The sequence below is a fragment of the Protopterus annectens genome, chromosome 1.part1, assembly GCF_019279795.1.
Source record: "Protopterus annectens isolate FY-2018-M chromosome 1.part1, PAN1.0, whole genome shotgun sequence".
Lineage (NCBI taxonomy): Eukaryota > Metazoa > Chordata > Ceratodontiformes > Protopteridae > Protopterus > Protopterus annectens.
This window is the reverse complement of record NC_056726.1, coordinates 51,629,008-51,655,770: the sequence shown is the minus strand read 5'-3', so window position 1 is coordinate 51,655,770 and position 26,763 is coordinate 51,629,008. Positions and strand designations below refer to the sequence as shown.

The 26,763-nt window shown below is 41.4% G+C and overlaps 1 protein-coding gene across 1 annotated transcript in view; it reads left to right on the top strand.

The window, feature by feature from the left end:
• The window catches only part of ERICH1 (glutamate rich 1), a 1,253,926-nt gene that overhangs the window by 937,894 nt on the left and 289,269 nt on the right, over window positions 1–26,763 (top strand). The gene's annotated exons all lie outside the window — the stretch shown is intronic.

Here is a 26,763-nt window from a genome sequence, read left to right as displayed (position 1 = left end):
CATTAGCTCCCCATCTGATTCTGACCCTTCTACTGCACCGTTGGAAAGTGTACTCAAAAAATGGACATGCAAGCAGAAGCACCTACACTGATCCACCAGAGTCTTTCACCAAAGATACTGATTTAGAGGAAGGAGAGGGCTTTCCTCACTCAATCTCTGAAGATGTCTCATTCGGTGACATTCTAGAGTTGATGAAACTGAGAGGGAGTTTGGGTGTCCTAAGACCCTTTTCCAGATGCGTCAGTATTATTGGAGGCCTTTGGTTTTAGACCATCATCCTAGGTGATCCCCTATTGATCCTCTTATTGAAGTTATGACTCAATTTGCATGGAAGGACTCTGATGTGTTGGAGCCCATACCGAAGAAAGCTAACTGTATATTATCTCCACCAATCAGATAGGAAGCATCAGATAAGAATTACTGGAGTAAGTGCCCACCTGTAAATGATATGGTGGTGGTAGCAGCCAAAAAGAAAGAGCTGTCAAAAGAAAGCTCATCTATTCATTCCCATAACAGAGAATCTACAGCTATGGACAGATTTGGGAAACAACCATAAGCATCAGCGACTTTCGCCTTTAGATCACTGAACTACCTAGCCCATTTAATAAGGTTCCAAAGAGGCTTGACTAAAGAGATGAGCAAGATGCTGTTGAGGGTGTTGCCTGCCAATGTTCAGAAAACAGTGGACTCCCAGCTTTCCACTCTTCAGACCTCCTCTAAAGTCGCCGTGGCAGAGGGGGAGCAATTTTAACAGATGATGCCCAAGAAGCAGAGGTGGACTGCAAAATCTAGGCTTTGGTGGCCTATTCTCCCAGAAAGCCTTTCAGTGCTCCTGAATGGTTGCCCAACTGCTGCTCAGAGGGCATCTGTCTTTGCACTCTCAAGACTGGTACATGATGGCATAAGATTGATAGGTGCTAAGAATAACATCAAGAAGGTATTCATTTCCCTTCTCTTTCCCACGAAAGGTAAAGAAGAAAATCCCCGATGTTCCAACCAGTCAGTGGGATTTAGCAGCCATAGAAATTTTAAAGCTGCTAGAAAAGAGTAATCTAGCCAGTCCTCCATGACCAGTTCAGGGTTTACTCCAGGTTCTCTTTAGTACCAAAGAAGACCAGGGATCTCAGTCATTTAATCCAGTTTGTAAGACAAACAAAATTCTGGATGGTCATGGTTCAGTCCATTTTTCCTCTTCTGAGAAAGGACAATTGAATGTGATCTGTAGATCTCCAGGATACTTGCTATTATGTCAGAATAGCAAAGCACTCCAGCAGATTACTTTGCCTCTGGCTGGGAGCCAGTCATTTTCAATTCAGAGTGCACCTGGAGGTCCTGCAGTGTACTATCGGACAAACTGTGCAGGACAATGTTGATGTCTCATGAGTGGTCCCCTCAATAATAGTGACACAAACAATTTTCAGTTGTTGCAGCCAGCCTTGCTGCAGCCTCTTTGCCTCCTTGCCGCCTGTCTAAACAACAAATGCAACAGGTATTTTGCACTGATCTTTCCATAGGGAGAGTCACCAAGGGATGATTTAGTCCACAATTGGCCTCAGAGTCTCCTGTATGCCTTTCCTCCTCAACCACTGATGAAAAAATTCATACAGAAAGCAAGACAGCACAAGGCTAGAGTAATCCTCATTGCCCATTTTGGCCCCGACACTTTCATCACTTATGGTTTCTTCTAGTACATTGCCCATGAATGTTGGATCAGTATCCAGATCTGTTAACTTACCTGTCCAGATTGCCTCCTCCAGGTCAGAAGTCTGAGAAATTAACCACATGGTTCCTCCAATTTTAATGTTAGCCAAAGATACCAGTTTTCCCCCAGCACTAGTCAGTAGTCTTTCCACCTCACAAAAAAAAATGTCAGCTAGGAACATTTACAATAGTAAATGGAAGAGATTTTCAGTTTGGGCTTACTCCAATGTCTGGATCCCTTTTCAGCACCAGTCCCTTCCACACTTGAATTTTTATCTGATCTCTTAGACAAAGGTTCTGGATTTGCAGCTATTAAGGTACAATTGACTGCAATTTCCAGTTTTCATGTTGAACACAATGACATGTCTATAGCATCTCTGAAAATCTCAAAAGCCTTCCTCAAAAGTACCTTTCTGCTAAGACCTCCCATTAGAGATCCAGCTCCTCCATGGGACATTACTAGTATGTTACAAGCTTCAACCCAGTCTCCTTTTGAACCCACATTTGCTGCAGACTTAAAATTTCTCAAATGTAAAACAGTTTTTCTAGTCACAGTAACATCTACCAGAGGGACCTTAGAACTACAAGATTTATTCTGCAAGTCCCCTTTTCTGGTTTATAATAAAGATAGAGTTTCTTTCAGAACTAACACATTCTTTATCCCAAAGGTGGCATTCAAAGCTAATTTAAACCAGTCTATACACCTTTCTGTTTTCTTTCCAAAATACTCAAATAAGGGAGAATACTCATGTTAGCTGTTCATAGGCAACTCAGATGCTATGTCTACAGAACAAAAGATATCAGAAAAGATGGTCACTTGTTTCCTTTGCCAAACCAATGTTGGGAAAATCAGTTTCCAAAGTAACTTTTTCCATACAGCTGTCAGATTGCATTTTCAAAGTGTATCACAGAAAAAATACCTTTGCCGCATAAACCAAAAGTTCATTCATCCAGAGCAGTCTCTACTTCTGCAACATTTCACTGAGGATCATCAATTGTTGACATCCATGCTGTGGCTACCTTGTTAACGGTACACATCTTTGTGTCTCACTGTAAGTTGGACTCTCAGTCCAGATCATCTTTTGGCTCCACCATACTCAGAAATGTCCTTCCTTGATACCATCCCAATTGACAGCTTGCAATTCTGTCCAATATGTTTGAATTGACAAATATAGACAACACTGGATATGGAAGTTATGTATTTACCATAACGTTAGATCCATTTTGTCTGACTTTTGTCCTCTTTAAACACCCATCCTTCCCCCTTCCAAATTGTCACCCATTGCTTTTAAATGGTTGATTGAGTGTGTGTTACTCCCTGTCTGTGCACAGTCACTCTAGACTATAATTACCTTACAACAACCAGTTGATATCACCAAGTTTGTATCCTTCATTTTGGATGGGATTGTTTCCCTAAATAGTTTTCCTCTGTGTGTGTGTGTGTGTGTGTGTGTGTGTGTGTGTGTGTGTGTGTGTGTGTGTGTGTGTGTGTGTATATATATATATATATATATATATATATATATATATATATGTGTGTGTGTGTGTCACACACACATTTTTTTTTCAGTCTAATTGGGGCATTACTTTGGAACAATACTGGCACATTTTTTGTTTCAGATGTTTGCTTAATTTTTTTTCAGGAAAGCAAGGTACAGTCTGGCATCCTAATAAAAGAAAATTTATTTCATAGATATTGTGAGACATGCCAGAAAGCAGATCATAGGAAGTTACTAGGCTATTGGCCCAAAGGCCCTTACAAGCCTAGCCAAAAATTTAGCCCATGTTCTGACAAGTCAGCATCGGATGCCCCTGTCTAGCAGGGGCACAAGTGGAATCCCAGGGGTATATTTTGTGTTCCTCATCCAGTTATCCAGGTTGCGCTTAAAACGCGTTAGTGAAGTCCTCTGCTTGACATTGAGCGGGAGTCTATTCCACAGAAGAAGAGTCTCTGGGACACATCTGTCCTGCCAACAAGTCCTATTGATGTCACAGACCAGGTTGAGGTCACGTGTGCGTGTTACTTGAGTGGAGCTTGACTTGCGGATATGCAACAGTCTCATCAAGGCAGGGTCTGAGATTGCTTTGTATGCTAGCCATAGGTCACCTTTGAGGAGTCTGTAGGAGACTGAATAGAGGGACAGGGCCTTTAGCCTATCTGTGTAGGGTAGATGTTTGAGGCCCTGGATTCACCTGGTGAGAAACCTCTGTGGTCTCCAGCTGCTGCACATGCTTTGTGAGGTACATGCCAAAAGGAGCATTGTACTTAATGGGTCTTATAAGAGAAGAATACAGGGATGTTACGACCACCTTGTCCCTTGATGAGATACCTTTACTAATTAGGTGGGCCATGTAGAAAGCTTTCCATGCAACGGAGGGAATATGGTGGTCAAAAGTCAGTTTGCTATCAACCTGGGTGCCCAAGTCCCTCATGACTGATTATGTGCTTAGGACCTTGTCCCCACAAATTATCACATTAATAACATCACTCTCCCCAAAGAGGATGATGATGCATTTTTTGGAATTAAGTTTGAGGCCATGTTTCTGGCACCAGTGATATGTCTGGATGAGACCCTCTTGGAGGATGTCCATATCACTAGGGGAACTGATGACAGCACCCAGCTTACAGTCCTCTGCAAACTTGGTCAGCCATAACCCACTGGTTTTGGGCTGTACCTCAGAAAAGTATATCCCAAACAACAAGGGCCCCAAGACCGATCCCTGGGGTACACCACATGTTACAAGTGGGCTGCTTGACGTGGCTTCCCCTATTTTGACTAGGTGGGTTCTATCAGTGAGCCAGTTAGCTACCCATCTGGTAACATACTGATTGATTCCTAGTTGAGAGAGTCTATCTATTATATTCGAATGGGGAATAGTATCAAAGGCATTAGCCAGGTCAAGGTAGGTGGTGTGCACCATCTTCTCCTTGTCCATGGTTTTGGAGACTTTCTCAAAGAAGTCAACCAAATTTGGTAGGCTTGACCTCCCTTTGACAAAACCAAATTGTGTGGGATCAAGTGTTTGGAGGTTGTCAATATCCTTGTTAATGAGGTCCATGATAATCCGCTCCATGGCCTTGGAGATCAGGCTAGTTAGGCTGATGGGTCTATAATTTCCTGGACTGGTGGATGCTCCACCTTTGTGCAAATGGATGACAGTGGCTGTCCTCCACTCGGCTGGGACGAAGCCAGTACTCGGGCTTTGGTTGAATAGGGTGCCTAATGGTGCTGCAAGTTCCTGCCTGAGTTCATGTAGGATGCAGCCTGGGATGTTATCTGGTCCCATGGAGGTTGTATTTTTTGCCTTTGAGAGGGCAGTGATTACTTGCTCCCTAGAGATAAGGGGAGAAGGGCAGGTGCTAGGGATGTCCTGATTTACTGATACGGGGAAAGAAGGGTGGAGTTTTCACTGAACCTGTCTGCCAGCAAGTTGACTATATCTACAGCATTTGTATATGTGGTGTCCTTGACCACCAGTTCCGAGCAAATCTGGGTGTTTCCCATGAGTTTGCGGACATATGCGAAGAAAGCCTTGTGATTGTCTTTAGTAGATGTGGCCAGTTTGGACTCGGTTTGCTTTGGAGAATTTTACTAGTGCTCTTATTTGCTTGTTCAGACTAAGAAGAGATTGCTTCCACTTAGGCACCTGCTCCTTCTTGGTCCTGAACAGCATTTTTTCCATTTATTATAAAGTTTATTTATTGCAGATGTCCACCAGACTGGTTTACTCTTCCTTGAGGAGTAGGATTGCATACTGTTGGGTATTCTTGATTCCATGCAGCTATGCAAGTGCTCTTATAGTACTTTGGTGTAGGTTTGGGCACATGTGCCAGTTCCTATGGGGGGATTCGTGAAGCTGTTTATACCTTCCCTCAGGAGGTTGTAATCAGCTTTCAAGAAGTTTTTTTGTTTGATCCTATCTAGGGGACGGTCGGGAGAGACGGTGACTTCAAAATTGACTGCTTTTTGGTCAGACCTTACCAGGGAGGATGTCACCGTAGGGATACTGCAGTGGTTACTCATGTTGGTTAATACCAAGTACAAGATATATTCACTTCTTGTGGGGGTGTCATCCAGCTGGTCCAAGGCATTTGCATTGACGAAATCAAGGAATCTCTGGGAATTTGTGTTTTGGCTTGTGTAGCTCTTCCAGTCTATGGTTGGATAGTTAAAGTCACCCAAGATAAGGGTAAAGGGCTTGTGTCTTGATAGGTTTGAAGAGGTCCAGATAGGTGGAGTGGGCATCTTGAGTCAAGGTTGGGGGCCTGTAGCTAGCTATGATTTGAATAGGTGTCCTGTCAGTGGTTAACTGCATCTGGAGTGTCTCCTGTGCATCATACTGTTCAACCAGCCTGTTGGTGTGCATGTCTTTTATATGTATTACAACTCCACCTCCTTTTGCTTTGCTACCCATGGTTTGGGGTCTGAATGTATGATATAATGAGTTACCTAGTATGGCTGGGGTGCTCTCCACAGCTTTGAACCAGGTATCTGTGACTGTACAAATGTCAGAATCTTCCAGGAACTGAAACTGAATTTACATGCTTAATATAAAAAATGCCCTTTCACCCTTAACAAGTTCAATTGAATTTTTGCTCTCAGAAGCATTAACAAATAGTTGAAACTAACAAAACTGAAAGGAGCTAAAACATTCTTACTTTGAAGTTTGTGATGTTCAGGAAACAACATGCAGCATGTCAGCCTGACTGCCTTTTTCCTATTATTATTACCCAAGCTGAGCCGAATCATTGTTACTTTGTAGTTTATAAATATGGGAAAGCAACACACATCATTTCTTCATTGATCAAACGTTCTGTTACTTTGCTTTCCCACAAGCTGTTCATAGCATTAGCTATCAACTGGAGCAAAACATTCTTGCAGTTTCAGTTTGTTCATCTTGATGAAGCAACACACACCATTTTGAAATGATTCCAAGAAAACAATATACATCATGACAATCTGGCTGTTCTTCCATAAGTGGTACTAGAGCCAAACTGGAAATAAAATCCTTCTAATTTCTTGAGAAAGCAAGTAAGATATTTTAACATGTTTTATGCTGCTTCCCTTCAGTTGTATCAGTTTGTCTATTCTTCCATTAGGAATTCCACAACCAACTTGAAGTATTCTGTTTTTGCAGTTTGTGATCATGAGGAAGCAGCATACAGCATTCAAAATTTATTGCAGGGAAGCAACATATAAAATGTTGTTCTCGTTTTAAAAATGCATTCCTAAACTTTTGTTCTCATTTTAAAAATGCATTCCTTTCAGAAATGCTATCAGGAACGCTAACAGTTGAAACTGAGTTTTATTATTTAGAGAAAAAAACATGATACTGTGATTAGCAGCAGCATTGAATTTCTCTCTTGATAAAAACAATCAGTTCCATTGCTTTTCACAAGTGCTATTAAGAAGAGCTTACAACTAACTTAAACTAATTAAGTAAGTCACTTACACAGACAGCAAGCCTTTTGGAATCTGACCCTCAGTCTAAACCTGTTTATAGCTCAGCCTTATGCAGAAGTAAGTCCCTTGCGCTGAGACAAGTCTTTTGGAATGTGGTCTGGCTTACATGGGAGTGAGTTACTTTAAACTGAGAGCAAATATTTTGGAATCTCTAAATTGTGAGTTAAGTAGAGAGGTAAAAATAAGAATTAAGTAACAGTTTGCTAGAAAATAATGAATATGAAAAAGAGAACATATAGTACATCATAACAAAAATGGAGCTCATTCAAATAATCATTCCATTAAAATTCAAGTGTCAGTTAGTAGGTGTGCCTCCCAAGAAAAGTATTGGCAGCTCTCACAGGTAAAGCAGACCAGGAAATAAAGTGAATGTAAAGCTTGGGTATCATCAAGAATCAAAACAAACAGAATTGGTAAATATGTTTACTTCTTTAAAGGAGAAGATTCATGTTTGTGGACCTCTGGATGAAGTGACTAAAATAGTGTGTTACCTTTGTGTACTGTTGAAAAAACAAAGAAAAATCTAGCAAGACTAGAATTTTCACTGTGCGATTCCTTAAACCTCTTGTGTTAGAAGCAACATGGGATATATGCAAATGACCCCTTTGTTTTGTTTTAATGAATAATTGTTCTGTGTGACCTTTTTAGTCATTGTTTTAGTTTGTTAGTTGGGATATTTTGCAGACACCCCAATGGTTATGGACATCAGATGGTTACGACAACACTGTGTTTCCAAATGTTAGCCAAACATTCCACTTATGCTGTGCTGATGCCATAAGAAGGCTGAAGTATGCATGTCCACAGCTAGTGCGGTTTGTCCATAAAAGACTTAAAAAGAAGAAAGTCATGGGCATTCAGAATTGCTGTATAGCTGAAACACCTGATGTCCTTAAGGGGTCATTTGCATATATCCCATGTTGCCTCTAATACAAGAGGTTTAAAGAATCGCACAGTGAAAATTCTAGTCCTGCTAGGTTTTTCTTTTGTTTTTTTTTTGTTTTTTTTTTTTGTTTTTTACTGATTAGTTATACTGTGTGACCTTTTTACTCATTGTTTTAGTTTGTGTACTGTTGAGGAAGTAGTTTTAAGAATATCAAATGCTAAGATCTTTTCAGTTTTAAATGCAATTCAGGGATTCTGAGAAGTAAAGCTTGATTGAGAAAGTTGTAAATTGTACACTTTTAAAGTACCATTAAGAGGGGGCTTTAAATTTCATGAGCACCTGGGGGGTGCTAAAGAGCTATTGTGTAATTACTGAAGTCTTTAATGCAGTGGTGCACAACCTTTTTGTGGGGAGGGACACTATACGAATTCTTAATGCATCTGCGGGCCACCATAAAACATAGTGAGTCTTTACAAGTTAACAATAGGTACAGGTAACTAGCATTTTTACTTAACGGAGAACGGCTCCCACAGACTCAAACATGTTTATTTTATCATGGTTTGGTGTTTTCTACATTTTAACACCACTCGGACTATTTACAGTTCTGAGTCTGACCACATAGGGTCTGGCATCTTGAAGTAATTCTGATTGTTTAATCTGCCTCTAGGCATCCCACAGTGTAGTGCTTGTCTGTAAAAAGTTACATCACGCAGGCCTCTTTCTTCCTGAAGCTCTTGTCTCTGCATTGATTTTACATGCATACAATGCTGTCTTTCAGTCAGTTAGTTTTTAAGTAACATTTCATGACGTTCATTGACTGCTTAAAACACAAGCAGTGCAAATGCCATAGAACAAACTTTCAAAGTGCTTTTTACTACTGCTTCTTTTTAGAATTGCTAAACTGCAGTTTTTTTTTTTTTTGTGAGGCCTGAATTGTACTACTTTGACTCATCTCCTATCCCCCTTTACACCTAACTTCCCTAGCTGTCAAAGTGCTAAGGGTAATTTGAGCTGTTTTCTACTGTGATTGATAGCTCACAGCAGGAGACTTGAGTCATGTACTGCTTCCTTGTTCTAGCTTTTACTTTCTGTGTGGGTAGGGGAAGGACCGAGGAGCTGTGACATCACAGCATGGGTGGGTTTTTAGGACAGTCATAGTGATGTCAGTTTGGGGAGGGAATTGGCCAGAAAACTAACTGTATTCAGTGGCCTTGATGACATCAATGAACTGGAGACTTTTTCAGGGCAGGATAAAAGTTTTTCGAAAGTGAAACCACCACAGTACAATAAGGTACTGTTCTAGTGGAGAGAAACAGTCAATTTAAAATGTTTTAAATGTTGTGTTGTTGTTTATTCGTAGTAGGGAAAATAAATGGGGAACGAAAGGACAGAGAAGTTGAGCATTTAATAATAGAATCCTGTTGTTCTCCTTTAAGACAGCAGTCATGAAATTGCCTGTTTTCTACATCAACATTGCATTTAACTTTATTCTGGATTGCAGCCATGACTTACTAAAAACTGTTGCAGAAAGTTCCTACTGTTTACAGACTACAAGTTATAAACAACAAAGAATAGTTATGTCTGCGGCTAAAATTAGAGGTGTGCGCAACTGCAGTCAATTAGGTAAGTAAGCATGTGCTGGAAAGTTTGCGTGACTGGAGTAATGCATAGCATTTTTTCACTTTTTTTTTAATTTTGGTTACTCTCTGGGGGCTGGATGGCATTGAGTCATGAGCCAGACAATTGTGCACCACTGCTTTAAAGGTATTTTCAAGCACAGCTGATACATTACTGTGGGACAAATATTTGAGGACTATAGCAAAACTACTACCACTGCTTAAGACATCATTATTTCAGGCTGTCTCAGAGCAAATTTATTGTAACAGTAATAAGTTCAAAGTGCATGGTCATACTGTTAGTGTCAAATGAATGCAAAATGTGCAGAAAAATCATGAGCAACAATACAGATGCCAAGGTCAGAAAACAAGCAGACATTGTAGAGGTGACAAGGAATGAGGCAGCATCCTACAAGGTGTTTTCATAATATTTCTGCAGCAGTTATGATCCTAAGAAAGTTATTAGGAAGAAATGTAGCTTGGGAATGGAACTATGAACATGAAGAGAGTTTTGACATGCTGAATAAACTAGTTACATATACTATAGTGATAAAATACATTAATTGTTGCAAGCCTGTTGTGTTGGAGGTAGGTGCTGCTCAGAATGGTATAGAAGTGGTCATCTTGCATGAGAATAAACTAGTTGCCGGTGGATTAAGAATATTTACAGGTACATAAGAGAGAGTGCTCAAGACAGAACAGGAATTTTTAACAGTATTGTATGGATGTGAAAAATGTCTGTAGTAAAGATGTTAAGGTGGAAATGGATCATAAACCCCAGCGAAACATATTCAGAAAGTATTTGGACAAGGCGCATCCCCTGTGAAAAAGGATTTTGTTTAATTTATGGACATACAATCTGAAAGTGAAATACAGACCAAGACCAAGAACTATAGAAAGCAAATATTTTATTTATTTAACATTTGTTTACTGGGAATGTCCAACTTGGAACAAAGCCAATTTTCAGTGGCGGCCCGGGGAGAAGCACCCTAGATGCATGTCTTTGTAACGTGGGAGGAACCAGAGTACCCGGAGAAAACCCACATGAATGCAGGGAGGACATGCAGCCTCTGCACAAAAAGTACTCCAGCCAGGAATCGAACCAGAGAACCTGTTGCTGTGAGGCGACAACGCTACTGCTGCACCACTGCACCATCCAGATATGTTTAGTAGACCACATTTACAAGAGGAGCATGCATAATTAGAAGGTCTAGAGATTCACTGGAAATTCAGCAGTTACCAAAGATAAATGAAAACTTAAAGAATTTTAAGCATGTACTGATGTTGACTTGAAAATGGAGTTACCGAAAGTTGCTACAATGGAAAGCTCGGCTGAACAGACATAATCAGTCAAGAGTAAAATTTGGTTTTATTTTTCTTTCAAGGAAGAAATACATTGATCTGAATTAGTTAACTTCATTTGTGCAGCAACCTTTGGGAATCGGATCCGAGCCGGCAGTTTTCAACAGCTTTAGATCCGAGCTCCAAGCTCCTCCCCTACCCATAATCCCCTGCCAACCCTGACTGACCTCAGATCTAGTTTGCCGTGGTTTCGTTCAGCAGCTTGATCCTGAGTCTTCTGGCGTTCTCATTCTCTTTGTGAGGAAAAATTGAACTTTTTAAATCTTTTCTTTAATTTTTGGTGTGAGAGTGTGTTTAGCCCCCTTTTAGTCTAATCTCTCTCAGCTCTTTATTTCTAGTTATCCTTCCCCTACCTTCGTGTTTCCGTCAGTGTTGTGTGTGTGTCTTTGGGGCCTTGTGTGTGTGGATTACTTTCTGATATGTCTGAGGCTCCAAAGTTAATGTTCTCTAAGTGCACCGAGTGTGGCCATAAGCTGTCCCCAAAGGATGGCCACACTCGGTGTGTATTGTGCCTTGGGGTTGAACACCTGTCCTCTGGTTGTACCATTTGTGCAGCATTCAACCCCAGGGCACTTAAGGGCCGGAGGTCTAAGCTGATTCTGGCAGGTCTTCTGCCCCCGGATTTGGCTTCTACCTCCGGTCCTTCCGTGGCTCCCGCAGCGGCTGCTACTCCTGCTTCCCTCCCCCCGGCTGGGACTCAACCTCCCGCCTTAGGCTTGGAGGAGAGGGAGGCTAGGAAAGAACGGAAGAGGGAGAAGCACCACAAGCGGCGGGCCGAGGCCTCCGCTTTGGCCCCCCGGCTAAGCGTTCTTCTCCCTCCAGTTCTTCTGGTTCTCCTCCTTCTCGGATCCGGTCCCCGTGCTTTTCACCAGGTCCGGAGGAGGAGGAGACCCGATCTCCATCGAGGTCATCGAGGCGACACTCCTGCCCCGCCTCGGTGGCCTCGTCGAGATCTACAAGAAGTCTCACAGATGCAGATTTGGACCGGATGATGAGAAGATTCCTCCAGGCCCAACTGCAGATGGGAGTGCTCATGCCCCCCCCCCCTACGGGGGGGAGCTCGACCCCCTTCTTTGCCCTTCTTTGCCCTTCTTTAGCTCCTTCTCCGTCCCGTTTCTCGGGTTCGGAGTCTTCGGAGCCGGGCAGTCTTGGAGCCAGGGGTGTGTTGGCACCGATAGTCTCGGGTACTTCGGCGCAGACACTTCCCTCGAGTCTGTCGGGTCCATTTTCTTCGGATCCGAGCTCTCGGAGCCAAGGGCTGAGCTTCAGATTCGGTGGTATCGGTATGCCTTCAGCTCCGTCCGGGTCGGAGCATGCTGGTCTGTTGGATCCGATCGCTTCGGTGCCGGCCCCGATCCGTCCGTCGGATCCGAGGGAGAGTCTGCTTTCGGATCCCAGAGAGAGCAGCTCTCCCTCGGCATTCGACGTGGTGGAGAGGGTTCTGTTGAGGGATTCCAGGCCCCCGACCTTTGCCACGGCACCACCCTGCACTCCTTCTCAGTTGGGCCCGGCTTCCATCACCCGGCCCCAGGGACAGCCTGCTTTGATGTCACAGGTAGTTACAGTGGAACAAGACGTTGCTGGTGAGACCTCCTCGGACATCCCCCCCGAGGAGGTCCCTCACAAGCGAAGGTGCAAGAGGAGGCACCTGGACTCCCCCGAGTCCTTGACTGAGGACACGGATTTGGAGGAAGGGGAAGGCTGCCCAAGATCCCCCCTGAGGATGTCTCATTTGGTGACATCATGGAGATGCTCAGAATAAAGGGGGGGGGGTGGTCTGCCCCAAAGCCTACCTCAGATGAATCCGTGTTCCTGGAGATGTTTGAAGCAGGCCCGTCTACCTCTTGGGTGTCCCCTCCGGCCGACCCCCTGGTAGATTTGATCACTACCAGGGCGTGGAAGGAGCCGGACACTGTGGAGCCAGTCCCCAAGTGCCCGGATGAGATCCTTAGCCCACCCTCTGACAAGTCCCACTGGAGTAAGGGTCCCCCAGTAGATGCCATGTTGGTGGCGGCGGCCACCAAGAGGGAACTTGCTCAGGAGAGTCCCTCGGTTCATCCCCCGAGCAAGGAGTCTCGGTCGATGGACCGCCTAGGGAAGTGGGTGTTTAGTTCAGCGACCTTCTTGGTGAGGTCACTGAACTACGTGGCACACGTTCTCCGACTGCAGCGGGACCTTATTAAAGAGTACGCTGCGTCGCCCCCCCCCCCCGAGACCATGTCGGCAGAGGACAAACAATTGCACTCCACCCGGATGGCCACTCTACGATCCATATCTAACACTTCTATGCGGCTTCTGTCTCACGCCACGGAAGGAGCCCTCTTTGGCAAAACCGTGCGAGAGATCTTGGTCCAGAGCGAAAAGGACGGGAAGATGTTGTCTGCCATCAGAGTCCGCTTCTCTGCTTCCCAGAGGTCCTTCTCTAAGAACCAAAAGTGACAGAAGAAGATGTGGTTCCGGAAGACGCAACAGTCCCGTCCCGTTCCGGACTCCCAGCCCTTCCGCGGCAGAGGAGGGCAGGGTGGACACTGCCCTAGAGGCAGAGGGGGCCCATGGAACTTTGGATCCAGAGAACCCTTCTCGGACCAACCTACGCAACACCCCTGAGGGGGTGCCCGACTGCTCCACTCTGGAGGCAGTCGAGGGGCATTTCTCGAAGCACCCAGCAGCTTGGGAGTCCATCACGACAGACCGCTGGGTGCTTCGCATCATATCCAGAAGATACCAAATTCCCTTTTTTCATTATCCACGCAGCCCCAGATACCTCCCCGATGTCCCACCCGAGCAGAGGGAGGCCCAGCAATGGAAATCCAACATTTGCTGGAAAAAAAGCACCATCCAACACGTCCCACCAGAACAGTGCGGGTCCGGGTTTTACTCCAGGTTCTTCTTGGTGCCAAAAAAGACGGGGGACTTGAGACCAATCCTCGACCTCTCTTCCCTGAACCTGTTAGTAACCAAAGAAAAGTTTCGCATGGTCACTCTTCAATCCATTCTCCCCCTTTTGCGGGAGAATGATTGGATGTGCTCTATAGACCTCAAGGTCTTCCCGTACCTGGACGACTGGCTCCTGACCATCCCGACAAGGCATCTACTCTGTACAGCCAGAAACCACTTTCTCCGTCTAGCTCCCCGGCTGGGGATCACTATCAACATAGAGAAGTCGTCTCTTACTCCGACTCAGACTATAGACTTCATAGGGGCCAGATTGGACACAAACAAGCTCCTAGCTTTCTTGACCACAGACCGGCTACTATCCCTGAGGCTACATGTACAGGCCATTCTACAATCCCCAGCTCCCCCAGCAGAATTGGTCCTGAGGGCTCTTGGCTCGATGGCAGCAGCGATCAACCTATTGCCTATGGCACGTTTGAACATGAGGGTCTTGCATTGGACCCTCCAGGTCCAGTGGTCCCTTCTTCTCTACCCTCTGAGCCATCCCGTTCCCCTCAGCAGGGCCTGCAAGAGGGCCCTCCTATGGTGGCTCCAATCTCCAGACCTTCAGCAAGGACGCCCCTTTTCTATGACCCCTCCACTAGCCACGGTGACCACGGACGCCTCCCACCTCGGGTGGTTGGGGCATTGTTCGGGCAGGACAGTCCAAGGCATGTGGGACCTCACGGAGACCTCACTGCATATCAACGTCCTAGAGATGAGGGCAGTGCTGTTAGCGTTGCAAGCACTTCAGGACCTTATTCCCGTAGGAACGATTGCGATTCAGATGGACAACATGTCGGTTGTCTGGTACATCAATAAACAGGGGGGAACCAGGTCTTACCCACTCTGTCGAGAGGCCATGAGGGTGTGGGAATGGGCGATCTCCACCAACCGCTTTCTCATAGCAACGCAGATTCTGGGATGGTCCAACATCCTAGCGGACAAACTAAGTCGCACCATCCTGTTACCATACAAGTGGTCTCTGAATCCCGAGATAGCGAATCGGATCTTCGCCAAATGGGGTCAACCCTGTTGCCATCTCTTTGCCTCTCCCTCGAACACAAAATGTTATGACTACTTCGCTCTCATTTCCCCCTCCGGGGAACCCCCGAGAGACGCTCTGGTGCATGCTTGGCCTCCCGGTCTTCTTTATGCTTACCCTCCTCTTCCTCTCATGCTGAAGTTTCTTCAGAAAGCCAGTGGGTTGGGGAGCAGGATAACCCTCATTGCCCCTTTTTGGCCTTGTCAAACCTGGTTCCCTTACCTTTGGTCTCATCTCATGAATCCTCCTTGGATTCTGGATCCCCGTCCGGATCTAATATCCCACCCCCTAGATCTCCCAGTCCCGAACCTGGGCAACCTCAAGCTCACAACTTGGCTGCTCCAGTTCCACTCATAGCTAGGACTCCCGGTATCTCTTCCCCAGTTAAAACCATTCCAGTAGCTGTGCACAAGCCTTCTACTAGAAAGATCTATAGCAGCAAATGGAAACGTTTCTCCATTTGGGCGGAATGCAAAAATTTGGATCCTTTTACAGCTCCTCTGCCCGCTGTATTAGACTTTCTGTCAGGACTGTTTCATCAGGGAGCTAGTTCCTCCACAGTCAAGGTCCAACTAGCAGCTATCTCTCATTATCACGTTGGAAATGAGTTGGGTCCTTTGATCACCACGAAATTGTGTAAGACCTTTTTGAAGGGCACCTTTCTGCTCAGACCCCTAGTGAAGGATGTAGTCCCTCCTTGGGATTTAACGATGGTGCTTCAGGCCTTGACAGCTCCCCCATTTGAGCCTGCAGCCTCCATAGATCTTAAATTCTTATCATGGAAAATGGCCTTTCTTGTCGCTATCACCTCAGCTCGAAGAGTCTCTGAACTACTGGCCCTGTGTGTAAAACCCCCTTACTTGACCTTTCACAAGGATAGAGTTAACCTCAGGACCAATCCCTCCTTTCTTCCGAAGGTTGCCTCTGAGTCAAATATTAACCAGTCCATCAACTTGCCGGTCTTTTTTCCTAACTACCATAACAAAGGGGAATACAAATTACACTCATTGGATGTGCATAGACAACTTCACTTCTACATCCACAGGACATCTGGTCATAGGAAATCCGACCAGTTGTTCGTCTCCTTTGCCAAATTTAACTTGGGTAAACCTGTATCAAAAGTCACACACACTAGATGGATTTCACAGTGTATCCTTTTAGCATACGACAGTTCGGGCAGGCTCGCACCTCAAGGAGTCCATGCCCACTCTACTCGATCTATGTCTACCTCTGCGGCTTTTAGAGCTAGAGTTTCTTTGGATGATATTTGCTCGGCAGCCACTTGGGCTTCATCTCATACATTTATCAATCACTACAAATTGGACATTATCTCCAGAGGGAGAGAATCCTTTGGCTCTGCAGTGCTCCGGAACATCCTTCCATGAAGGCCGCCCAAGGTTCAGGTAGCTGGGGACTCTGTCTCAAAGGTTGCTGCACAAATGAAGTTAACTACTTCAGATTAAGAAGTTATGTACTCACCATAACGTTCCATCTGAGTAGGTAAACTTCATTTGTCAGCAACCATCCCTTCCTCCTACCCCCTCACTTGCAAATGTTCTCATACTCAGGTCCATGGATTTTACCCACTTAACTTGGGATTAATCATTGCTAGCAGTTTTCTGCTGTTGGGCAAACTTGATCTGAGGTCAGTCAGGGTTGGCAGGGGATTATGGGTAGGGGGAGGAGCTTGGAACTCGGATCTAAAGCTGTTGAAAACTGCCGGCTCGGATCCGAGGTCAGAGCCAATTCCCAAAGGTTGCTGACAAATGAAGTTTACCTACTCAGATGGAACGTTATGGTGAGTACATAACTTCTTATTTCCAGGGCTTAAAGATCAAATACAAAATAACGAACTGGAATGCAGAAGTTAGGTACTAGAGCTACTAAGTGAAGAGTTTGCAGTTCTTCCTGTGAGATAGGGGATTCTCTTTTGTCTCCATTTCCACATAGTACTTCAATTTTCTGTGTACTAGTTTTCTACTTACAAACACATTTGTGATTTAACATGTGTAATCATGCTTCCTGATTTCAGTAATCTGTACATATTTTTCTGTACCAGAAAGTTACATTTAAAAAGTTTAAACACGAAAACCACAAAACTTGAGAAACTCGAAACCAGGAAACAGGAATACTGTATAGATAGCAAATCCCAGAAATGCAGGACACAGACACCAAAGCTAGCGCTTTCATTCACTTTTATTACGTGAACTTTTTCAGAAAAACGAACCTCACTACCAACAAAGCATTTTTATATATTTATAAATCACATGACATACTTTTAAAATGACAGTCATATTTTCTTAGTTAAAAAATAGATATCTTATTTAAAATGCAAACTTATATACCCTTCATTTATACTAATAAAGACATTTACAAACAATGTAATATTATAATGATGCCTATTTAAAATAATCATCCTTCTAATATTTTCGGGATGACAAAAAAACATTTTAAGTTTATGGTCTCATTTACACCAGGTACCCTATCGGCTCCCAAATATAACTGCCAAAAGGCTTCTTTACATTCTAGTAAATTCTTACTATCCCCACAAAATTCCAGCTTCTTTACATGATCTATTACAAAAAACTGGAATTTTTTGTAGTTAGTACAAATTTGTGCACGTCTGGCTAGGGAATTAATACTATCTTTTTTCCTTATTGCCAACTGGTGTTAATAGAGTCTGCGTTTTAGACATCTATTCATTTTGCCCATATAGTAACTTGGACATGATGAACATATGGCAATGTAAACTACAAAATCACTATCATAAGTGAAGTGATCCTTGCCCCAAAAAGTTGTTTTTGACATGTTCCAGTTTAACAAAAGATGTGCTGGTAATGAACCTACATTGTTTACAATGATTGCAAGCAAATGTTCCTATTGTCCTAATCCTTCTAGTCTCACTGCTTTGTTGAACCTGTCCTTGTCCTAACATTTTTTTAATATTCATTACCCTCTTGTAGGCAAACCTCGGTTTAATTCCTGTATATTTAGTCAAATCCTTATTACCCAAGATTATTTTCCAATTTTCTATAATAATGTCTTTAATAAGCCACATTTCATTAACTATTGGCACAGGAAAGGCACATAAATGTTCTGTGACCTTATTGTTAGACTGAACCTCACTGAGTGGTAAATTTATGTCAATCTTTGCTAAAATGGGTGATGCTACCCCACTTCCCAGTTTAAGTACTTCTTTTTCTATCCTTTTAAACCATGATTCATCATATCCCCTGAATATGAACATTGATCTTAAAATGTCCAGTTCTTCCAAAAATACTTTTTCTTCCAAGGTGAGACGACTTAACCTTATTAACTGTCCCTTAACAACCCCCTTCTTCATGTGGGGTGGATGTAAACTTTCTTTGTGAAAGTATTGATTAGCAAAAACTGATTTTCTAAATATTCTACTTGTGAGACCATTATTAAATGAATTGTATGACAATTGTATGTCCAAAAAATTGATAGTCTCACCGTAGGCACTCACACTGAAATGTAAAAATTCAGTCATGTCATTTAAATAATCCACAAATTCATTACATTTTTCTTCTTCTCCTTGCCAAATAGAAAACAAATCATCTATGTAACGAAAATACAATTTGGTTTCGTTAATGAAGGGGTGCCCTGTCAAAAACTTGTTCTCCCAGTTTGCCATTACTAAATTGGCAAAGGTTGAGGCTACCCTTGACCCCATAGCTACTCCAGATATTTGTTTAAATAATTGATTATTAAATCTAAAAAAGTTGTTATCCAACACTAATTCCATTAATGAACAAATTGTATTGACTTTTATGTTACTGAAATCTCTTTTATGTGTCAAGTGTTCCCTTAAATATTCTAAACCTGTTTCTTGATCAGTGGATGTATACAATGATTTGACATCCAGTGAAGCAAAACAAAAATGTCCCTGTGGTACTCCAAATTCTCTCAACACTTCCAGTAAATGCCAAGAGTATCTCAAATAATATTTGGACTTCTGGGTTAAGAATATGATCAAGCCAAATTGAAATGGTCTCAGTTTTAGACCCTCTCGCTGAAATGATGGGTCTAAAAGGAGGATTGACCATATTGCTCTGGACCTTTGGAATACTAACAAATATTGCCATCTTTGGGTAATTAACTTGTAAATAGTCATACCTTTCCACATCCAGTTCTCCTTGGCAATACAAATCAAAGAGTGACATGTCTAATTTAACAAAATTATTTCTTATTTCCCCAAAGTCCACTCTTCTGTAAGTGGTTTTATCTTGTAAAAGATCAAAAATAGATTTAATATAGTCTTTACTGTTCATGACCACTACTTTTCCACCCTTATCAGCCTTCATGATTCTTAGTTCTCTATTTTTACTCAAAGAAATCAAGGCCTCATACTCCCCTTTACTTAAATTGTATATATATCAGGTTCAAAATTTATCTTTCTAAAATCAGTTTCACACATGTCCTGAAAAACCTGTAAAGTAGCTTGTAATGGAGGGTTAAAAGATTGGCCTAGAATAATTACCAATATTACTATCACTCCTCTCTTGCAACACATCTTGCAAAATATATTTCAAACTAAGTTTCCTTAAAGTCTGAAATCAATAATGACATCACCAATATTCATTTTACAATTGAGTATAAAAGAAAAGCCCTTTTTCAATAGTGAAACAATGTTATCAGACAATGCAATGTTAGATAAATTCAAAATTTCATTACCAAAAAATTGATTGGTATTTTGCACTACCATTTCTTTTTGCCTTTCCCCCTCCCTTTCCCTTTTGTTTGGGTCGCATTCGACCATTTAGGTGTCCTTTTGTTCCCCATCTTGTCCATTATAAAAGGACCATTGTTGTTCCCAGAAAGGGAAGTGTCATTAGAAGAGACTGCTTGTGCATAACTATTTGCCCCACAATTATTTGTGTTGTTGATGTTATTATCTCTAAACAATTCCTTATTCGTGGAACTTGTGTTATTACTTATAACACCATTATTGTCTTCTAGCAAATTTGGTACAATTTCACTGCTTGAGTTACCATTCATATTCTTTCCTGTGTTATTTTGTTGTACAAGACTGGTAACACGTTCATTATTGTAACCATTAACATTGGCAATGCCCTGTCTCTTGTGCTGTAAGCAGTTTGGTTATTGTAGGCTAAGTCCCTCCTAAGTTTAGATTGTTTTCTTGAAATGATAGAGGCTCTTAGTCTGTCAGCCTTAGCTGCTATACCATTATATAAACGATGGAAGTTACTGAAACAAGCATAGCTCTTTAAACGCTTGTCAAGATCTCCCATCGTCTCTTTCAAATGTACCAATTATTCACTATAATGTGCTACTAAAATGCTCATCATGTTCAGTCCTGTATTATTATACACTTCCACCAGTTTGTGGAATAAAGTGTCACCTGCTGTAACACAACTGGCAAATTTTGCTGTCCTGAGACCTTGAGGAACACATTTATGCGATATGCATTCCTCTAGATATTTAACCTCAATGTCCAACGTGATGTATCTGGTTGTTAGCTTCTCTAATTCGAAAATATTTTTCTTACAGTCATTAAACTCTGTACCAGTGTCTCTATTTTGATTACTTGCTGTTCCGTTATCTGCGCCGTCATGGACCGTCACAAACGGATTCTCCTTGTGTTGAAAAATATAATCCAAAATGTCGTCACTAACAACACTACCATTCTCATTAGACTCCACTTCGTTGGTACCTCCGGTCTGTCTTCCCGTCTGCTGTGCACCAGCATGATTACGTGACCCCTCATTCCTTTGGCACAAAACATTTGAATCACCTTCCAAGCTGTTATTAAAGTTGTTAGAGTTGGTAAACTTGGATAAACTATCCTTAATGGCCGTTGTAATCATACAAACCAGTTTTTCAGAATTGTCCTACTCACTTGCAGGCACCGAGTGTATAGATAGGTTCAAAAGGGTGTCTTGTGAAATGTCCCCTGTAGCCATCCGAAATATGCTACCTCCAACACAGAATCAATACGAAAACCACAAAACTTGAGAAACTCGAAACTAGGAAACAGGAACACTGTATAGATAGCAAATCCCAGAAATGCAGGACACAGACACCAAAGCTAGCACTTCCATTCACTTTTATTACGTGAACTTCTTCAGAAAAACGAACCTCACTACCTACAAAGCATTTTTATACATTAATTCATAAATCACATGACATACTTTTAAAATGACAATGTCATATTTTCTTAGTTAAAAATATATATCTTATTTAAAATGCAAACTTGTATACCCTTCATTTATACTAATAAAGACGTTTATAAACAATATAATATTATAATGATGCCTATTTAAAATAATCATCCTTCTAATATTTTCGGGATGACAAAAAACATTTTAAGTTTGTGGTCTCATTTAGACCGAGTGCCCTATCGGCACCCAAATGTAACTGCCAAAAGTCTTCTTTACATTCTAGTAAGTTATTACTATCCCCACTAAATTCCAACTTCTTTACATGATCTGTTGCAAAAAACTGGAATCAAATTGTATTTTCATTATATAGATGATTTATTTTTTATTTGGCAAGGAGAAGAAGAAAAATTTAATGAATTTGTGGATTATTTAACTGACGCGACTGAATTTTTACATTTCAGTGTGAGTGGCTACAGTGAGACTATCAATTTTTTGGACATACAATTGTCATACAATTCATTTAATAATGGTCTCACAAGTAGAATATTTAGAAAATCAGTTTTTGCTAATCAATGCCCTCACAAAGAAAGTTTACATCCACCCCATATGAAGAAGGGGGTTGTTAAGGGACAGATAATAAGGTTAAGTCGTCTCACCTTGGAAGGAAAAGTATTTTTGGAAGAACTGGACATTTTAAGATCAATGTTCATATTCAGGGGATATGATGAATCATGGTTTAAAAGGATAGAAAAAGAAGTACTTAAACTTAGAAGTGGGGTAGCATCACCCATTTTAGCAAAGATTGACATAAATTTACCACTCAATGAGGTTCAGTCTAACAATAAGGTCACGTCATATTTCTGTGCCTTTCCTGTGCCAATAGTTAATGAAATGTGGCTTTTTAAAGACATTATTATAGAAAATTGGAAAATAATCTTGGGTAATAAGGATTTCACTAAATATGCAGGAATTAAACCGAGGTTTACTTACAAGAGGGTAATGAATATTAAAAAAAATGTTAGAACAAGGACAGGTTCAACAAAGCAGTGAGACTAGAAGGATTAGGACAATAGGAACATTTGCTTGTAATCATTGCAAACAATGTAGGTTCATTACCAACACATCTTTTGTTAAACTGGAACATGTCAAAAAAACCTTATGGGGTAAGGATCACTTCACTTGTGATAGTGATTTTGTAGTTTATGTTGCCATATGTTCATCATGTCCAAGTTACTATATAGGAAAAACAAATAGATGTCTAAAACACAGACTCTATGAACACCAGTTAGCAATAAGGAAAAAAGATAGTATTAATTCCCTAGCCAGACATGCACAGATTTGTACTAATTACAAAAAATCCATTTTTTTGTAATAGATCATGTAAAGAAGCTGGAATTTAGTGGGGATAGTAATAATTTACTAGAATGTAAAGAAGCCTTTTGGCAGTTCTATTTGGGAGCCAATAGGGCACCCGGTCTAAATGAGACCATAAACTTAAAATGTTTTTTGTCATCCCGAAAATATTAGGATGATGATTATTTTAAATAGGCATCATTATATTGTTTGTAAATGTCTTTATTAGTATAAATAAATGGTATATAAGTTTGCATTTTAATTAAGATATATATTTTTTAACTAAGAAAATATGGCATTGTCATTTTAAAAGTATGTCATGTGATTTATGAATTAATGTATAAAAATGCTTTGTGGGTAGTGAGGTTTGTTTTTCTGAAGTTCACGTAATAAAAGTGAAAAAAAACACTAGCTTTGGTGTCTCTGTCCTGCATTTCTGGGATTTCAAAAGTTTAGTTACAGTTCAGTGGCAGAAAACAGATTCTGCACTTCAAGCAGTTAAAAATGTTCAACATCATCACATTTCATAGGCTCATATGCCTTATAAATTATTTTGGATACTATTTACAGAAATAAAGTTTTGTCACTATCTTGCAGTACTTGGCTGATTGCCCTTCTCTAGACACTTGAAACAAACCAGCATTGGTGGTAACAAGTTCTTCTTGCTTGCAGTATATTTAGGTAAGGACATGTTGATATCTCATGATGCATACAAATTTAACTTAGTGTCTGCAACTTTAGCTAACTGTCAATGCCCTTCTAAAACATCTAGTTCAGAAGACATAGGGCCACCATAGAATACTGTATTTCTTATGTTACTATGGAATGAGCTTTTAAAATTGTTTTAGCCAGAATTTCTAACGGTAGTATACATTATTTATATTATGTCCTAACCACAGTTTTACAATATGCATTGTCCAACATTTGTGACCTTATGTATTTATCTGGACACAATTTCTACTTTTGAAATTAAGGGACTGTGTTGCAGTTAAGGCTCCAGCCCTTGTCAGAATCATCTCATTTCGGTTTCTGATAGTCATAGACATTACCGTCTTCTCTGTCCATATATACCTCCAGCAAATCATCTGCTGAGATTCTAAAATTCTGGCCATCTCATCTTAGGATCACTTCACTCAAGCTACATATCTTTTGAAGGCCAGCAGGTAGGCTTTCACGTTGCCTTCATTACTTTGCTTCTTCAGAAGACCACTGGTGTTTAGAATTCCCAGTGAGCTAAAAGGATTGTTCACAAGGGTGGAAGTTGTTGTAGGCTAAGCAAGTATTCTGTCCAGCTCTAAGTAGATGCTGATCAGTGATTACACACCTTTCTGGAGAACCTTGTTAGAATTCACTAAGGTATCGAGTAGTTTGTCTATTTTGTCGCAGGATTCAACAGCTGAAGTTCACTACACACAGGCTTTTTCCATAGCCAAACCTTGAACATTAAAGAAAAAAACAAAAACTTTTTTTATGTTTTTGTGGGGGGAAGTCCCCCTGCACCTTCCACAACCCCTGCTAATTAAATATACCAAGTCTGAGATCATACTGTAGTGATGAAACGGGTACATTTCCTGATCCGTGCTGTACCTCTATCTCTATTCAAAACATTCGATGCTTCAAAAATTCAATCATATGGTTTCGATCATATGAATTGCAAAGTTTTGAAACTTCGATCATATGATAGGGATCCACACAAACACACACACACACATATATATATATATATATATATATATATATATATATATATATATATATATATATAAAATTTAAAGGAACATGTTAATTTCTCTTGTTTAACTGGGGTAGATCACAAATCCACTGTGACTTTTTTTCAGACACAGACGGAGAGCGCTATGTCTGAGCTAATTTATGTGAAGCTACATGTTAAGTGGTATCATTGCGTACTAAAAAGTTCACTCTGAATATAGACTTCCTGGAATTTAGTCCATATCATTAGTATTTCTCTCATCTCACTATCCAGAATCCACTGAAGACTGGCAGTGACAAGGCATGAGCCTTCATAATAAAGAAACTAGGCTCCAAATCCAAAAAAGTGCCAGAGGTAAAGGAGACAGTCATGAACAGAGTTGTACTATAGGTCTTCGCCAGAACCCTTAGCACAAACGTGCAGATGACATTGAGAATCACAAGTGGAATGCTTTTAAGCCAGCATCGTCATTTCTGAAATTTAACCTAGAAGGACTGAATGTACAGCGGGAGCTGGTTTGTGAGACGGAGGTCTGCTGCTACTAATGAGAAAGCAAGGAGAGAGAATAGCAGAGCAGGATACTGCCTTCTGCTATTAGAGCTCAGGACTAGAAACTGGGTTCTTCTGGATCTGCATGCAACTATGAGAATGAGCATGGAGCTGTTAGCATTAACTTTGACCAGTAGCATTAAACCAGAAGGGTACTGCATACAAGTGTAGTCTCTTCAGCTGAAGGAGTTTGGAATCTGCTGCCCATTGTCCTTGGTACTGATGAAGTCGGCAAAAGAGAACAGCTGCATTTTCATGCCAGCTAAGGGCTGTCAGGATAGAGAGGTCACAGAATGTCTTTTTATCAACTGAGTGGATGTGTAGGGACACATATGGATACCAGATGTAGTGTTCATGCAGGGTGTTTTTCCTCTCGTGGAGTGAAAACCATTAGAGATCAGAATTTATTTCCAACACCAGATGTTTTTTCCCTATGCCTGGTTTAGGGCCTTTTTCTGTGCTTTTAAGTACATTATCATTGACTGATTGATCTGACAAGAAGAGCTTTTAGCAAGATATGTTGCTGTAGAGACTAAAAAGCTTAAGCAATGCTCTGCTTCATCTCCATCTTTAAGGAAAGGAAAGTTATTATGGGGGATAAGGGGAGTACAAACTTTAGTTATGAAGGAACTTGTTATGACAAGCCTCCAGGTACAAAATTTATATAGCTGCAAGTTGGTACTGTGGAGCTAGGTAGAGGAAAAGCCAGGCAAAATCATCTCACATTTGGAAGGACATTAAAGGAGCAAGAATGGATGTTAACAGACTGTGTTCTGTAATAGACAATGGTGACATGTTCACTGAGATGACCTGAAGAACTGAAGTAGGTGTGAAAATGTGAATTGGGGACTTGGCTGATGGTGTGAAAGAATCAGTAACATTTTGTTTTATGGAGTGCTGTAGGAAACACAAGAAGTAAGAGTCTACATTTTTATACTAACAGATCAGTAAGGCTCACTGTGTAGGAGTAGTGGGAGCAAGAGAAGACAGGGACATTTACTTGTTAAGTGGTGCAGCTGCCACTTCAAAGGAGTGATTGGCACAGTAGGTGGCCATACAGGAGAGTTTTCATTTGGATAGCTGTGTTGTGCAAGTTTTTGAGAATGTTTACCTGCAGGTGCATCCCTAGATTGTCCAGATGGTTCCAGCCATCCCAGAAGTGTGAAATATGAGAAGAGGTAGGGGGCAGGTTATATTATCTGTCCAAAGTTATTGAAAATCATTTGGAAAGGTCAAGTATTATAAGAAAAAAACTTTGTTAGAATCTATACACATGCACAAAGAGATTATACAGGGTTGATTGGCTTGGTGGAGTATGGAGATGAAGAGGGAACCTAAGAGAGCTGCTAATGGAGCTGTGGGACTAGGAGCTGACCATTTAGTAGAACAAAAATTGGCAATAGTTGAGACTGCCTGCTACTGTATATGTGGAAATTATTTTAGCCAGTCAGAAGGGAGCAGTACATGAAGCAAAGTGTAAGAAGATGGAGGTCAGAAAGGGAATCAGCAGAATGCCTTTCTAAAGAAAAGAGGAAATGGATATTAGTTGAAGATCTAGGGTGATTAGATGCACACAGTCTGGAATAGTAACCAAAAGGCAGAGAATGGAAGATGGAAGAGGAGTCAGAAGGAAAAGTCTGCAGAAAAAGGTGATCCCAAGAGGGACTGTTGATAAGTGGATAAACTAGAAGTTGCAGTGGTCCAAGCCCCAAATGGGGTAGCATTCCAGTGGCAGGGTTATATGCTGGTGGAGAAACTGAATGGTTAGAATAGGAAAGGAAGAGGTGAAGGGCTGAAAATGAGGGAGGTTTGGAGTTATGTCAGAGGTGTGAAATGACTACAGAAAATGAAAAAAAAGACCCTGGCCAATATATATTTTAGCAACCAAAGGTATGATGCCTTTTATTATGGGTTTACTGACTGGCTGATGGGGTAGTATAGAGTCATCCTAAGTGAGTATACGAACTGTATAAAAACACATGTAGTCACCTGATCGGTGCC